This window comes from Saccostrea echinata, unplaced genomic scaffold, assembly GCF_033153115.1.
Source record: "Saccostrea echinata isolate AGI-Se365-2 ecotype Australia unplaced genomic scaffold, CSIRO_AGI_Sech_v1 ptg000001l, whole genome shotgun sequence".
In the NCBI taxonomy this organism is placed as follows: domain Eukaryota; kingdom Metazoa; phylum Mollusca; class Bivalvia; order Ostreida; family Ostreidae; genus Saccostrea; species Saccostrea echinata.
In genome coordinates this window covers 49,583,955-49,600,260 of record NW_026889750.1, presented here as the reverse complement: position 1 = coordinate 49,600,260, position 16,306 = coordinate 49,583,955, and the positions used below count along the sequence as shown (strand labels likewise).

The 16,306-nt window shown below is 34.1% G+C and overlaps 1 protein-coding gene across 1 annotated transcript in view; it reads right to left on the bottom strand.

Moving 5' to 3' along the window:
- LOC133193907 (cGMP-specific 3',5'-cyclic phosphodiesterase-like) overlaps positions 1–2,681 on the bottom strand; it is a 52,765-nt gene extending 50,084 nt beyond the window's left edge. Inside the window, exon 1 of the mRNA XM_061329830.1 lies at positions 2,475–2,681. The gene's annotated coding sequence lies outside the window, so the exon portion shown is untranslated. The remainder of the gene's footprint in view (positions 1–2,474) is intronic.
- Positions 2,682–16,306: the final 13,625 nt, after the last annotated feature.

The window sequence follows — 16,306 nt, the reverse complement described above, 5'->3', positions numbered from 1 at the left end:
CCCTATATCGTCATATTTTTATTAACGTCTCTATCAAGCCCGTAGGAGTCAATTTCAGTTGGGGGGGGGGGGGGGCACAGCTATACATTTTCAGTTGAGGGGGCACTATCAACTACCAAAAATTCCTTGACAAAAAAAAAAAAAAAAAAAAAAAAAAATAATAATAAAAATTAAAAAAATCATCAGACGTTTTTATTGAGGAGGCACAAGCATATAATAGCTATGTTTTCTATAGTAGACTATATATCGGCAAAATTATTGGGGGAGGGGCACGCCCCGCCCCCCCCCCCCCCCCGGTTCTTACGGCCATGTCTATAGCTCATTGTGACGTCACTTTATGTGTGCATAATCTCTGTGCATATTTCTACGCGTGAGTATACACGAAAATGACATTCAAATCAATTTCACAGTTGGCTTAGTAGAAAAACATAGCAAAGTTTGGACTGCGTGTTATAAGAGAAATTAAATGGGAAGGGGGGATCTAGTTATTAATTTCCGAGGGTAGACTTTACTTTACCGGTCCCCAGATCCGCAAGATCAGCGCGCTCATTGCACTATGAAGTAAGATTCACGTCACTCAACTGATAAGGGTTTGTCTTGCACATTTTTTGACTGGTTAGGGTTAGTCTTGCACCCACCTGAGAGATTAGGGTTAGTCCTTGCACAAGTTTTCAACTGATTAGGGTTAGTCTCGCATCCATCCGAGAGATTAGGGTTAGTCCTCGCACATGGGTTAGTCTAGCATCCGCCCGGGAGATTTGGGTTAGTCCTCGTATACCATCCGAGGAATTAGGGTTAGTGTCTTTTTTTTTTATAGATAGATTAAGAAATTCAGTTGCATCTGTATTTTTTGCAAGACCTTAATTCAGCTTTACAACATCTCTTTGGTTTGTTTACATGAAAAAAATGGCTAAGTACGAAAGAAACGGCACTAAGCATGCGCCGTACGCGCTTTGTTGACAATTATTTTTCGTCTCCTTTTCACTGAATAAACAATATTAATCACTTTTTATCAGAAAACGAGGTTAAAAACTTCGTTTAAAAAACGAAGTTTCAAACTAAACTTTTAACCGTAGAATTCAATTTTGGGGTCAAAAAGGCTAAAAACCTCATACTTTTAATTTTTTTTCGATCGCTCACGCGATCTCATATATACTAAAGTCGCCTACGGCGACACTATTATTTAGCGCGTTTTTGTGGGGACCGGTAAAATCGTTCCAGATCATCGAAAACTTTTGTTGCATATCCTCCTAATAATCCTCCCAATGAATGTGCCTATATCTGTAATAAGAGCTAAACAAGAAGCTAAAAGAGTAGTCACTAATTAACTCAACTCATTTGATCTGTAAATAAAAAATACATGATTACTCTCTTGAAATATTTAAGCGATATTTGGGCGAGGGTAAGAAAACATGATAGAGGGCGTGGCTTGCCGAGCCCTCCACGTTTTCAACCTTGCCCAAATATCGCTTGTATTTCAAGACAGTTACCATGTATTTTGTTTATCCTGCATTTCTACATCTGACGTTCAAAACGAGCTATTTTCAACAGATTTTGGCACATCTCTGCAGTTGAAACTATGACGCCATGGTGTAAACATCGCTATATGACGTCACGATGCTTTACATGTAGAACGTCAGAATACATGTATGCACGAGGCTTTATTAGGGTATTGGTTTATTAGGTTACCTTTATTCAGTCAATGCAAGGGGTGGTTGCAGGATAAAATCTATTTCAAAGTTAAAGCTTTAGATTAAAGATTTATATTTCTAAAAAAAAGTATCCCCTTTTTGATATGTAGATATTGCATATCCTTTGTTACGGATCTTGTTTTGCGATTTAAATATGTTCAAAATGACAAAATAATTTAGGGTATGGAAAACGAGGTCAGAAAATATTCACGAGGTATAACCATACTTCGCAGCTATCAATACGTAGACTTGACTCCAAAAATTAATTTAACTCCCTTGGAATTAATGCTAGGGGATGAGAGCTAATGTACAGAATATCGAGTGTGAAAAAAGTTAATAAGCACTTTGTATTGATTTCTTTAATGTAAGAAATGCAATATATGGGTTTCTTTTGAAAACTGACACTGTTATTCCTAGTGTGAATAGTGTGAAACTAATGTCTGACAACAAGACGAAAATGACACTCGTACGAGACCATCAGAACTTGTAAACACAAAAAAATTATTTCCAGATATCGTATTTATGTAGAAAACTTAATATATCAAATACATTTTCTTCTCGATTTATTTAATTATCACCCAACAGTCTACAAATTGGCATCATATAAGACGTCATGCAGATTAGATAGAAACAAGCATGTAAATTCGGCCACGTTGTTGATACCTATAAAACTCAAATAGAAACTAAGATAATTTTATAAATTAATTAATTAGGCACTGTCATTCATAACATATGAGGTAGCCATACTTGTTTTAACATCTCCTAAACGTTTTAATGGCTTACCTTTAGAGCAGCTGGCAGCCAAACCTTTTCATCACCCCTGATCCTGTTTTCAAGTTATTACTTTGTTTTTATGGCAGAAAACGAATAAATTGGTGGAATTCACAGAATCGATCAGAATGCCATGTGAATGACGAGCTTCCATCGAAGACTTCATTTCATGTGAGACAAATCAATGGATTCATTTATTATCGATCTAGCGGACAGCGACGACAGCCGTGCGGATCGATTAACCGTTAATGTGACGTCATCTCAGTAACACATGCATTATTAAGGATAACCATTTAAATACTGTGAATGTCACAGATATTCTTTCGGTGCTGATGGCAGTATTGTAGGTCTATAATGAAAAAAATAAGTGCTTATGAAACATTACTCTCCAATGTTGACTAATAAGCTCATAATTTATCTATGTAATGTGAAGATTACGAACATGTAGTGATAAACTTTCTCTTAATAATAAAAAAAAACACTGACAACTAAACACGCAGGTGAGTTCAGTTACCACGGAGGAGAAAGCATCCCCTGTCGCCCAGTGCTTCTTGTCATGATCGGATAAAAGGAAAAATTCAAAGACAATTCGGTGTAAAATAATGGCCTTAAAATTTATAAAAATTTCTCGGGGGAGGGGGGGGGGGGGGCTCAGCATATGAATCAATTTAAAAAAAGAACACGATTTTTATCATATTACTTTGGTTACAAAAATACATTTACTGAGTTTAAAAGAAGTAATTAATTAGAAACAAAAAGGAAGAATCTATTGGTTTTTCCATGATCATGCTTGTATGTAGAGTGATTTATTCAGGTTTTACTTTGTTTTACTTCGATGAATTCATACTACTTGTCAAAGATAATGAAGCTCTTTCCACAAAAAGACTTCCCAATATGGAACAAACATTACTTTGATTAATTAAAACAGGCTTGCTAGAAATGAAAACCAAGATGCTTACTGAAATACTAGAAATGTTTTGCATTATGGTCCGATTGACGGATTCCTTGTAGCAGTGTATAAGTTGTGAAATGGTGTCATTTTATCCAACATGCCAGCATAGCCTTACATGTTTTTGCTATTGATGAAAATTAAATGAAAAAAAGATGTAGTTCCAAATAAGTCAACTCTGCTGAGATTTATTGGACAACAAAACTTCATTTCAATCTTATATAATCCGTGTGTGTACGTAAACCTCGGAACTGGAATTAAAAATTGGAGATAATATGGGACATTTTTATCAGAAACAATCAACTTAACTTAGTACGCAGAAACTCGGGATCAATATTGACCCCGATATTTCTCCCTACAACATAAGGAATAGATTTCTAGTTCCACGTTTAATATAGTCTATGCAGTTAATGAAAGATTTAGACTTTGACTCCTTGTATTTATTGCTTCAGTGAAAAAGTAATGCGTTAATTGATTGAATTTTTCAGTTGCTGCTTTGTCAAAGATTTTTTATGCAAACTTAAAAATCCAGAGTCAAGATTCGTGCTTTCTCCTTGTAGAGAATTTAATGTTAAATTCACACCTCGTGGATATCTCATAGCAAATTAACTCCAATACTGATAACACTATACTTTAATTCATTGTAAAATTTAATAAAACTTGATAAATTTACCTCTTATTACCTGACAAAGTATTGCTATCTCTGCCGTTCTTTTTTCTCAACCAGTATCCCGTATTTTATCTCTTGCACACCTGAAATGTCAAATTGATCAATTTAAATAAACGACAATTGACAGGTAGCTACTCCAATAATATCTAAGAGTTAAAAAAATATCCCTGAAGATGGTTCCCTATACATATGGTTTCCTCTCTCTAGGCGCGTCTGTACAGTCATTATAAATCCAACCTCATATTGTAATGAATTCATACTTTGATTTCTACTGTATACTATACACTAGCAGAATAATTAGAACCCCCCCCCCCGTGCCCAACCCCTTCTGGTTCCTACGGTTCTGTAATAAAGAATGACTTTAATACAACAATAGCCTAGGCTCTGAAGAATAATATAAAAATCCGGAAGAAATACAGTAGATTTTAAATTAATCTTTTTTCCATAGAATTCATTAGAACCAAACCTTAGTTTTTTCACTGTTGAAGATGTATTTGGATCTTGCAAATACATACAGCAAATTGGGGCCAACCTTTAGAGTCGGAGAATTTTGGTCAATATGTCCTTAAGGACAAGCCTGCTATGAAAAAGTTTGCTAACTTTGTAAATGTTTTAAAACGTACTTATAGAATATAGTTTACACTTCAAACACTTTAAAGAGCAGTCCCTGCCCTGGTGATCAAAGCACTGAGAGTACTGAATCTTTAATTGAAAAGGTAAAATTAATTGACAAATGCAACTCTTTTTTTCTAAACAAAAAGGATACCGATAGCATTTAAAAAAATACAACATGTTAAGAAATTTGCCTTATGCAACAAGTTTAAATCAAGCGAAACCCATGCTAGCTTAAATCACAGGCGGAACCAACACCATTGCTATTGCTACCAGATATGCTAGTAGTTAGTTTATTATGATACCGAGTTATCCTTCCTTCCAATACTAGATGTTGATAATGTAGGTGTGGAAAGCTTAAAATTTTAACTTGGTAGGTTATGATTCAGTGAAGTATCACTGCTTTAAACCTTTTTATCAGATCTACATACATATAAAACAGTTCTTCCCCAGTAAAACTCTATTTAGTCATAACCATTCGATCCCTCTATTGAAAGTGGCTTCCTAGTCGAGACTAAATACTTCTAACAAATATGTTAGAACTGAAAAAAATAGCTTAATACCACAAAGAAATGAATAAACAAATTAATACAAAAAATATACATGTATATAATCCATAATCCTAATATTTTTGAAAGTAATTTAACATCATTGTTACTTTTGACTCTTCATTTGAATTAAGGAGAACTTGGTTTTATTTCTACATCTGGAAATCCTACTTATACTCACAGTTTACTTTTTAAAGATAAAGTTCTTCAAATCACACTTCAGTTTTTAATACTTTTAACATTCAAGTCAACGAATGTAAGTTCTATCTACCCTATCTATGCAGGATTCCTAAACTTCATAAAAAAATCCTTACAAAGATACATTGCCAGGTCCAGCAAGTGCATTACCAAGTTCCTATCTTTACTCCTCACAAAATTACTAATTGCTGTAAATGAGAAACTTCAGACGCAGTTGGCTGCAGATTATTCTAAAAGTGTTTTTAATCAAATGTGGATACTCAAAATTTAAAAGACTTTTATAAAATTTCAAAAGTAAAAAATATCAAAACGTATAACTTTTCTCTATAATTTCAACTCACATTCAGATACTACAGTATATCGATGGCGTTTTATCAATTAACAATAGTTACTTTCATTCATTTTCTGGTCGTTCTTGAGATATGTCACGAGATTTCATCAGCTTCTTCTATTGTTGAAGGATAAAATTTTCTGGATAATGCTGTGCAAGGAGAAAGTTTTTTTTGTCTTGTCAACCTCTGATTTCTGGTATTTGCATCTTTTTCAATAGAACAAATTCTCCTGGATAAGTTGTTAGGGATCCTCCTTTTGGAGTGGATATGAAGGCACGAGGTGATATTAAGGTATAAGTATGTATCAGTGGTTTAAAAAAAAATATCAGTAAGGATATACATTTCATGTCTTATTACCATGACGTCAAGGAAAAGCATGGAAGAATCATTGTACTCCATGGTTAATTGAATATTTGGATTTAACGAATTAAACAAATTATAATTTTTCTGTAAATCTTCTGATTTGTTTCAAAATTGGAAGCAGTCGTCAAAAATCATTTCGAAGAATCCCAAATATATATATTTAATCGTATCAAATACACATTTTCATTTCTTTTTCAAGTAAACTCTGAAACTCTATTTATATACATAGGAAAACTTAAAAAAAAAAAAAAAAAAAAAAGAGAACGTTAGCAATACTCTGTTTATGCTTAATTAGTACACTTTATATGTTTTTATTTCAATTTCAAAAGACAAGGGAAAAAAAAGAAAACAATGAAACATCCCTGAGATATCAAAGGCATCGATAATTTTTCAGACCAAATGTTTACGCAAAATCATTTTACTTTTTTTCGTACTAGAAACCGAGTTTGAACTATCGCTAAATTTACAATGTTTGTTTAAAAATATATTTTGATGGATAAATGCAAGGGATATACGGGGTAATATACCATTATTATCAGTCCAAAGTATATTCAACGGTCATTTAATTAATATCATTAAAGAAATACAGGATAGACTGGGTGCCGACATAAAAACAGCAATTCACAAAATGACCAATAACCCAAACGATCTCAACCCGGAGAGCCGTAATTAATTATCTCTAAATCAGTTGAAATAAATATGTGAAAACTTTATAACTTATCAACATTCAGATTTTTTTCAAAGCTGTGAATTGAATTTTAAGGAAATTTACACATATAATTTTTTCAACCAACCGATTACATATTTTTAAAAACAAAAATGATAAGTTTATGGCCCAAGGATTTAGAGGTTATATTTACAAACAATTCATTGTGACCGACCTAAGCATTTGCAAAATGACTTTAAACGAGATTGTCGATACCAGTGTAACATCAACTTATTTGTTAGTTGTGGAACCGAAATTGTCGGTTTGTAGAAATATTCTTGTGTATTGAATCAGCTGTAAGATTTAAACACCTTATACAGGATATGATGGTTTGATGCTGCATAAATAAAAGGGAAGCTGACAATGGAAAAGTTTTCACGTTTATCATAAATATTAGACGTTTGTTGTTAATTTGCCATCAATGTCTGTCTCTAATAAAACATCAAAATATATGTCAGACTATGGTGTCTTTTATTTTATTTCGATGGAGTTTTAGGTGGATATACTAGTATTGAATCAACGTTTGAATGAAAATTAATTTGATTAATTGATATAAGATCATCGATTTATTTAAATTTAAAATCGAAGCGAGGGCAAGAGAATTCTCCGAATTCCTTTCATGTAGAAGTGTATAAGTAAGTGCTTAGTGTTGCACAACATCAAATCATGCTAAATGCAGGCACGCCAGCTAAAAGCTATACTGAATAAAAACAAGAAATTAAAAAAGTAATCTGCAAAATTGTGTTCCAATAATTGAAATTACAGAAAAGGATAAATCAATACATTTTCCTAGACTTAAATTTATTCGAAAATGCATGATATTTAAATGATTATGTTTACTATGACTGACCTAATAGACGGTAAATTAGGTGCTCAGATTTCTATCTACACGGTGAATAATTCATGTTAATAATTGATGATTTAGGTGATGGACATGAATCATAAATCACAGTGACATCTGCAAGCCCAGTTATTTACTTTTATGAGATAACGATGGAGGAAAAAAATCGGGCGCTGTATCCACAGCATATGTTCTAATTGATGTATGATTGAAAAAAAAAATAGAATTATGAAACAAGTCAAGTAACAGCGGACTTCGTTGTTTTTACTCCTAACGTTTAATGCAAAGGGGGCGGTTGAAAATTAATCTATATTTAGAGACACTGACTTCTTAATGAGAAGCAACAGGAAAATCATGCTCATGCATTTATCATTAGAACAAAGTCATTCACCATAGTCATGACTCGAATTGTCATGTGTGGGTATCCAGTGCTAAGGGATGAAAGTATTAGACATAATTGAAATCGACTTTAGTACTCTATTGATACTACTTAAAGAGTGGCAAAGAATGGTTTATAGTAAAGCTAGAGATATAATATCCGTATTTCAAACTGAAATATCCAAAGATATTGTTTATTTTGGGTGATATCAATTTTCATTGCGAAATAGATTAATGGCTTTAATTGGATGAATGATACAAACGTTGTTTAACAATATAGCACCAACGAATAATATAATTAAAACCATTTGTAAGCAATGTCCTACATAAACTTTAAGGTACAAATGAAAAAAAGATAAATAATGCAAAAACTGAATGCAAAACAAGTCAGCTGTTGAAAAATTAATTCATTTGATCGGGGTTTAACACTTCAATACTATACACAAAATGCAACACGTGGTTACTTCTCTTACCTGACCAAAATATAGGACCCACGGCGCTATCATCGGTCAGCAGGGTTTACTTCTTCCTCTAGGGCACATGAACCCACCTCTGGGGTTTACAGGAGTCCGTGTTTGCCCTGCTCTCTTCTTTCTTAAATTGTTTTCTTTGATTTTGAGTTTGATCACTGTTGTTAATTTCAGATTTTCAATGCAACAATTTATTTTTGACACTTTATGGGAGAGTAAAATGCATGTACTGTTTAAGAAGTACTTTCACACATGTCACTTCTTTGATTTCCCTTAGAAAATAATTAATTAATCAGCACTTAGATTGCTAGCACTGTTTTGCAATTGACAATACAATAAGTTTGCCATCTGACTTCCATAGACAACAGGACATCTATGGAGGTCAGAAAGCAAATATATTGTTGTGTCAATTGCAAAATAATGCAAGCAATCTAAGTGAAACTGAATTAGACGCTCAAAAACTCGAAAGAACCTTTAGAAATTTTAAAATCACCAAATTTTCAAAATTTTATATCAAAATTTACGACTTTTCTTTGTACACTTTATACAACAATTCATCACGATAAATTAAAATCTAGACTTTCTGATATCATATACAACTGCTTCTTAAATAAGATGTGTTTGTGAAACATTGATGCCCCCGTATGGCAACTCATAACAGAGGTTAAACTTTTTCAAATGCAAATCAAATGTGTAAGTAAAAATGAGGGCAAACTCCAAAGTCAAGGTCAAAGGGTCAAAGTTTTTGGTATCCAAAGGAAGGTCTTGTCACAGGGATTACATATGTAAAGTATAGAAGCCCTAGCGGACTTTTACGAGAAGCACTGACTTTTACAGTCAATGGCTTAAGTTGACATTTAAACCTGCCTTATGTACGGAGGACTGTACGGAATTGATAAGAGATTAGAAAACTTTAATAGTTTAATAGCTTTTAGTTATAGGTATTTTGTTTGGGGCACTAACATGATTAACTGGTATGCAATCAACGCAAGAGATGATGAGAGGCAGAATTACATATCTTGAATTAGCTTATTCGTGAGGGTTAGTATCTTCTTTCAATCTTATTTTCTGAAGGAATCAAATAAGGAAGAAAAACATTCTAGAAGGAAAACTAAGCAAGAGTTGGTCAATGTGGGAAGGGAGGGGGTTAAGGGTATGGTGGTTGCCGATCCCTTCCTAGACAACGTAGTATGTGCTTTGAAATGCCCATCATTATCATTTAACTGTTAAGCTTAATATTTATATCGCAAAAGAGCTTCCATATACTTTCCTAGTGTAAAAGTAAGCCGTCGATTGTAAAAGTCAGCGTACTCACAAAAGTCCAGCACTAACCTTTCAAAAGTTATGGCCAAGGTTAAAGTTTTGGAAAAGAAGGACAAACTCCAAGGTCAAAGCCAAAGGGTCAAAATTGTTGGTATCCAAAGGAAGGTGTTGTCACAAGGATTACATATGTGAAGGATTAAAGCCCTAGCACTAACCCTTGAAAAGTTATGGCCAAGGTTAAGGTGTTTTTTAAAAGTAGGTCAAACTCCAAGGTCAAGGTCAAAGGGTCAAAGCTGTTGGTATCCGAAGGAAGGTCTTGTCACAAGGTATACACATGTGTAGTTTGAAAGCCCTAGCACCAACTATTCAAAAGTTATGGCCAAGGTTAAAGTCTGGAAAAAATTAGCAAAAGTGGTTCAAACTCCAAGGTCAAGGTCAAAAGCTCAAATTTTATGGTACCCAAAGAAAGGTCTTGTCACAAGGATTGATTGATTGTATGTTGTTTTTCGTCCCATTCGAGAATTTTTCACTCATATAGAGACGTCACCATATATTGATGAAGGGCTTCAAATTTTGACCTTTACTCGGCATTTACGGGCATTGAGCAATGAGGGATCTTTATCGTGCCAACGCCTGCCGTGACATGGGACCTCGGTTTTTAAGGTTTCATCCGAAGGACCCGCAACTTTCACTTCAAAGTGCCGAGCGCATGGCGAAGGAACAGTTGCTACCCATTTTTTATCGACTTAGGTCAGTCGCGGCCGAGATTCGAATTCACGACCTCCCGATCACGGAGCGAGCGCTCTACCGACTGAGCTACCATGAACGGTTTGTCACAAGGAATACACATGTGAAATATGAAAGCCATAGCTCCAACCAATCACAAGCTATGGGAAAGGTTAAAGTTTTTGCGGAAAAATAGACAGGCAGACAGACAGACGGACGGACAGGACAAAACTATATGCCCCCGAATGTTCAATTACGAGGGCATAAAAATGGAACTCGGAAGTTTTCACATCTTGTGATTGGTCATCAGCAAAATTACTTCGGTAAAAACACTCTGATTGTACACACAAGTAATCTGAAGTTGATATTAAAAGGATGCTGGATTTCCTCTTTGACAACATTTATGCAGTCTTCGGAGACCAAGTTTTCCAACAAATTGTTGGAATTTTTCGATGGGCACTTATTGTGCTCCTTTATTAGCTGACCTGTTTTTATATTCTTATGAAGCAGAATTTATTCAAAAAACTTCTACACGAGAGGAGGAAAACACTAGCTGTGGCCTTCAATTCGACATTCAGATATATTTTTGTTAATTTATCAATTAACAATAATTATTTTCATTCGTAAGTCGACTCGATATATCCCAGTGAACTTGAAATAAAAGACACCGTAGAGTCTGTCACTTCTCCTAGGCACCTGATCCAACCTCTGGACTTGAATGCCATTTTCGTGTATACTCACGCGTAGGAATATACACGGAGAAACTCGCGCTAAAGTGACGTCACAATGAGGCTAGAGAGACGTTTATAAAAACATAACGATATAGGGCAGTGAGAAATTCAAATAATTAGTATATTTTTGGTGCTTTTAAACATGTAAAATGTAAATATAAGGAATGTTTTTAAGTTTAGTGTGAATAATTGGTATGTAAATCACACAGACTTGCACGAAGGCATATTTTTCATCAAGCGCTAACGCGCTTCTTGAAATATGGCTGTGTGACAAGTCTGTGTGATTTACACACCAATAACTCACACAAAACTTAAAAACATTCCTTAAGTATTGTTTATGGATTTGTTTTAGATTGATTACTGTTCGTTATCTTTACCTTTTACAATTGCTATATTTCTTAGGACTTAGGCAGGATGTATCTAGAATAACATACTTGAATGATGATACATGATTTGTTGGAAGACTTACAATGTCGAAAGGGTAATCGTTCTACACCTTACAGTCGAAGGTGTGTCTGTGGTGTCTTTTATTTCGTGTTCAAAGAATTAACGTGGGATTGAAAATGAATACTGTTAACTTATAAAACACCATCTTTATAAAGCCACAACATTGACGATGTATTATCAATTAATAACAATTACTTCCATTCATTTGTCGACTCGATATATCAGTGAACTTAAAATAAAAGATACCATAGAGTCTGATACATATGTTTCATATTTGAAATTTTACTAGAAAAAGACGTTAATGGTAACCTAACAACAAAAATTTTCTGTCTACAACTTCTCTTATTTATGTACACGCTTTGCAATAAACTCTTATACCCTTTGCTGGCAAGGTCATTGTATCAACCATAGAACTTGCAAAATGTTGACTTTAAACGAGACGGTTGAAATCCTTGTTTCATCAACTTGTTTGTCATTAGCTTGCCTCGTTTCAGAAATTGTTTGTACGAAGAGCATGCTCTTGCGTATCGAATTTACTGAGTAACATAAACTCCAAATGCAGTCGATAAGGGTGTATTGCTACATAAATAAGGAAAATAGTGGAAATCCTACTCTGAGTGAGAAAGAAAGAGAAAATTGGTTCTAGAGTGAGATTTACCCATCGGGAGAAAATCCTACAGAGTACAGAGGGGAAAAACTGGCTGTTAGGGAAATCTCTACAACATCAGTTCAAAGAGTATTGAATTTATTTTCAGCTTATTCTGCAAAAATAACCAATTCTGCTAACATTTATACGAATAGTTTTCCAATTCCTTGGTATCAGTCACATTTCCTTGCTTAAGAAAAATGATTTGGGGTTATTACACGTCTTTTTAAAACACCTTACCCAATTACCCAATTGCAAAGACTATTGAACTCAGTATTATCGGTTGAAAGCAGGACAGCATACAACTTGTTTGCTAACGATTTATGTTTTTGTTTTCATATGTGTCCAGTCGCCTGCGTGGCGCAGTGGTTAGAGAGTTCGCTCTAGAGTCGCGGAGTAAGGAATTGATCCTTACGTCGCGGGTTCGAATCCCACTGTGGCACGTGGAGACCGGTCCTTCGGATGAGACCATATAAACCGAGGTCCCGTGTCGCAGTAGGTGCTGGCACAAAAAAGATCCCTCATGCTCAATGGCCCTGAGTGCCGAGTATAGGTCAAAATTTGTAGCTCTCCACCGGCAAGTGATGGCGTCTCCATATGAGTGAAAAATTCTCGAGAGGGACCTTAAACAATAAACAAACAAACATACGTGTCTAACATTGTTTCATCCATAGACCCTGAACAAAGGGGACTAAATTCTGGTAGAGGGGTTGAAATTGATATCGACTGTCTTCATCATAAACTCCCTGCTGTTGGGCCCTGGAACCAGGGAACATTGGCCATTATCGTGACCGATAGAATCTAACTTATTTGTATTGTTTATAGGAATTTTGGGATTGATCTGACGACATAATCAAAACAATTAAATGATACCTACAGTAAAAAGAAAGATAACTCAGTAAAGGCTACACAAGACAATTTTTTATGCATGTTTATTTCAGACAGATGTTTAAATTTTTAATTTAATAAAAATTTCATGCTATCTTTTAAAAAATGAAAATTATTTACATTCTACATAAACATCCCTTGGGAAAAGTATGCAAACTTCAATTTATACATCATTAAGTATGGTAAAGTTTATTTGTTAAGAACCATGGAGCAGAGAAAAGGATTATCAAAGAATTAATGCATTTTCTCTATATAATCAATAGAACCTAGTCATAACACCAAAACCCCTGACCCTGGGGCCTTGAATTTCACAATTCTGAAAGATGCTTCCTTGCTTATCATAACCATGCAATTAATTAGTTTGTATGCTAAATACCCTGCAGGGGGAGAGAAAGAGATTTTTCAAAGAAATTAATGCATTTTCACTTTATAATCAATAGAGTCCCACCCTAACACCAAACCCCCCGACCCAGGACCATGAATTTCACAATTTTGGAAGAGATATCCTTGTTCATCATAACCATGAAATTAATTTGTCTACTTAATGCCCAGGACCAGATATATTTTTTTTAAAATTAATATTCATTTCACTTTATGACTTAAAGAGCCCCGCTCTAACACTAAAACCCTTGATCCTGAAGGGAAGGACATAATTCACAATATTGGAAGAGGCATCTTTGCATTAACATGCAATTAGTTTGTCTGCTAAATACCAGGGGACAGAGAAGAATTTAAAAAAGAATTTAATATGCATTTCACTATTTGAGCAATAGAGCCCCACCCCAACGCTAAAACACCTGATTCAGGGGCCCTGAATTCAAAATTTTGAAAGATGCACCCTTGTCTCGTTCATCATAGCCATGCACGTATTTTATCTGCTTAATACCCAGGAGCAGAAAAGATTTTGAAAGAAAAAATGCATTTTCAAGATTAATCAATATAGCCCTGCCCTAACACAAGAACCCTGACCCTAGGGCCTTGAAATTCACAATTTTTAAAAGACCCATCCTTGTTCACGTAAACCATGCATATACTTTGTCCTCTAAATATACAGGGTTGAAGAAGAAGATTTTTTGAAGAATCTAGGCATTTTCACTATATGATCAATAGAGCACCATCCTAACACCAGAACACCTTACCCTGGGGTTATGCATTTCATGATTTTGGTAGAGGGCTCAATGTTATTACAACCATCTTAACAGTGTGACTGCTTGATGTCAAGAAGTAAAGAAGAAGCGTAAAGATTGCATTCATTTTGGAGTTTTAGTCTCATCCGCAAGCCCCAGGGGGGCAGGTTCTATGAAATTCACAAATTTTGTTCCCCTTTATCCATAGTTGCTATTTGCCAAAATTAGCTGAAATTGGTTCTCTGGTTCCAGAGAAGAAGCTGAAAATGTTAAAATGTTCACGCACAACACACGACGATGGCCGAAAACAGATAGCAATAGGTCACCTGAGTGACTCAGGTGACCTAAAAAAGCAAGCGAGTGTTAATGGGAATTTATGTTTATGTGTCACAGATGCATGAAAATATGAATTAAAGTTCGAATAAATTCTTTTCAAAAATAATATAAATCATGCCAGAAATTTCAACCAAGAACTCTTGAAATGAGGTTATTAAAAAGGTTGAGGTTATCGATTTTTGTGGGACCTTTTCCTTTCTATCTAAACATTCCTCTGACGCCCTTAGAGTATCCTGGATAAACAACAAAAATCCGATAGTACGTCTATTGTTATATTCCTTGACTTACTGTTCCTAGTTTAGATAATTGTTTATTAAGATTCAATTATATTGCAATATTTGACCATTAGAATTGTGGCCTGAAAGTTTGTGTAAACACCATTTTTGTCGTAACTTTTATTTTTTGCATATATTTGTAAATTTAAATAGTGGTTTAATTAGAACCAACTCTCTGGTATTCACCGTTCCTGTTGTACTTTCTTTCTTGTTGTTTGTTATCTATTTGTAGGCACCATTGTTATCCTGCTGGATTTCATACAAATTTATCTAGAATCTGTTGTTCTCTGGAACATTCAATGGTTCCAGATGCTAGAAATCTTCATGAATTGATTTTCTTTTATTCTTATAACCATAGAACACGAGTTTGTTTTCTAATATCGTTATAAAAGTATTTACAATGATACTGGAATAACAAAACACATGTTCTGAGGGCATTTAAGTTTGGTTGAAACAGGTCTATGCCAGGTATATTTCTGTCAAATAGACGGTGTAAAATCTTATCTCCTTGCACAAAAAATCCTACATTCTTTTTGATATAAAAATAAATTAAATATTTTTTTTGACTCAATAAAAAATGTCCTAAAGCTCGATAATTGACGACAATTTCTTTTAAAATCAGATTGATAAATAAAGAGCGACAAACTTGAATCCGAAATGAACTATTTTATTGGGGGGAAAAGTGTGATTTTTAGGAAATAACAGTTACTGATAATTTTTATTATTATTGTAATAATTTTTATTATTATGGTACAATTTTATGCTTTGTAATTTATTTTAAAGAGAACATTGAAAAAAAACCTGTTAAAATCAGACCTAAGGTGCCTCTTCCAAAATTTTGATACATGGCCCATTGGACATTCTAATTTAAGGGCGTGTTTTAACATAGATGATAATTGATCACTGTAAATAATGTAATTGATTAGCAGACCTGTTTTGGTATTCATATAAAACAGAATTCATTCAAAAACTTCTATATGAGAAGAAGGTCTTTGATACGATACTTAAGTGGGGCCTTGATAATCAACTGAAAGATGTAATTAATATATTAAAAAAAAATAAATAGCCAGTGTAATATACATAAGACTATTATCTGAGACTCTACACACTGGTTTATCTATTTGGCCTATTTAAGTTTTAGGGTATCTAAGCACTCATTCGTATTTTATTTTCTTAATTTATTTATTAATTCATTTGAAGAAAAATTAAGATTGATTTTTTTTCTGCCAAACTCCTGCAACCATCTGATTTTTCTATGATCATTTTTTCATGAAAACTCTTAGTGAATTCGAATTTATGTATATTTAATACATTGAAATTAATACAAGTTTACTCCTG